This window comes from Merops nubicus, unplaced genomic scaffold (genome assembly GCF_000691845.1).
Source record: "Merops nubicus isolate BGI_N331 unplaced genomic scaffold, ASM69184v1 scaffold13084, whole genome shotgun sequence".
In the NCBI taxonomy this organism is placed as follows: Eukaryota; Metazoa; Chordata; class Aves; order Coraciiformes; family Meropidae; genus Merops; species Merops nubicus.
The window spans coordinates 77,335-79,182 of NW_008606474.1; positions in this window are offsets into that span (position 1 = coordinate 77,335).

Below are 1,848 nucleotides of genomic sequence, written 5' to 3' on the forward strand. Positions count from 1 at the left end.
CAATCTGAATAGAATTAATCTGCATATGTCACCCTGCCCAGAACCAGAGGTATAAAAATCCTGTCATAGATTTCCTACTGAATATCTCAGTGAATAAAGATGTTGGCTGCAAAGCCTTTTCACCTTCATTCACAATGAAACTGAAGCCTATGGGTCACTTGATCTTTATTTTATGTCAGATTGCACAACTTGTTTCCCTGAATTTCACAAATATTTAAGCACAACCAGATTTCTCAGTCACTGTCTGATTCTTGCTTCCCTTCATCATGACAAACAGTCCTGTGAAACAAAGGACAATAGAATAAATTATAAAAGTTATGGGAGAAGAGAGATTTAAAGTTGTGTTTTCATTTTTCACCTCACGGTTAGTTATTTCTGTCCATCATCCATAGTTCTTGGGAGGATTACAAATTCTAAAAAAGGATTTGCTTATAAGGAAAGGGTTAACGGAATAATAAATATGCCAGATAACATAAATACACACTCCCTTTGGCAAGAGGGAAGCTTCCTGAGAGCAAACACAATGGTTTACACGCTAAACTGTGGTTAGAGGTTAGAGATTTCCAAGTCTCATAGCAGTGCTGCCGCCAATGGGATTAAAGCTCCCAGTCCTACAATCGATGTGACTGCCATGTTGCAGTCATCCTACAGCTGGGTTTGTGGGGGCCTGGAAGCAGAACACTGCTCTCAGAAACGAGATCTTGCTGGAACTTAGCTGCTGTTAAATCCTCATTTGAACCCTAAATGAGAGGGGTCACCTCAAGCACCCCTTTGAAGCTCTTGCAATGTTTTGACAGAGGAAGGGGTTGTGCATGTTTGCAGGTGTGCATAGGTACATCCCACAACCACATACAACCAGATGTAATTTTAATTTCCATTACTTTTCCTATCGTTTGTTTATTTGGTCTTTTTTTTTTTTTTTTTTTCTAGTATAGCAAATTTTTAACCTTATTTTCCATGTAGTATGTTACAGAAATGTAGACATAACCACAACTATTTGAATTATGCTCCGATTCATTCCACTTATGAAATATTTGCAATACAATAATTTGAAAACATATTAAATCTATTTTGGCCTCTTCTTCAGTCTAGTTTATATAGCAAAAAATACTATATTTCATTAAATTGAGTTGTGTGGGAGATAACAGGGAATCAACAACTATCTGGGGCTCAGTGACACTGTTTCTTTTTTTTTTTCCTATAGTCTTCAGCATCTGAATTCTCATAAATGCCAGAGAGACTATTCTTTATAATTTACAGGAAGTATCAGACATAGAGCAGAACTGGTTGTAAAAGTTTAATTAAGTGAAACATTTTAACAAGAAATTCAGAGAACAATATGCCCTGCTCTAACTAAGTGACTGTGGAAATAACATTGACAAGAAACGTGTGTGTTCTTAAATGAAAAACTTTTGCAGACGTAGGACAGCAAAAGTGTTCCAGAATTTTAGATTATGCAACTAACTAGAGCTGCTCTTTTACTAAGTGATTTAAAAATACACGTATAATTTGCTGCATATACAGAGATTCTACACATGTATCCACATCCACACACACCATGCAGTGCACCAGCCATCTCTGGCTCTAAATTATGCTATTGGTACTTTTACTGCAACTGTCATTATGGCCTGGTGGTACCTTACAAAGCTTATATTGAAACATTTAGTTGTTCAGTAAGTGACACCAAATTTCATACTTACTCTTCTGCTGGCAGATTTATTGCTCAGGTGGGAAACCAGAATTTATTAAAGGCCATACGGACATACAGAATTTCTTGTATTCCATCTCTACATAGCCAAATCCTGGCCCAAATGAAATCTATGGCAAAACATCTATTGGCTTCAGCAG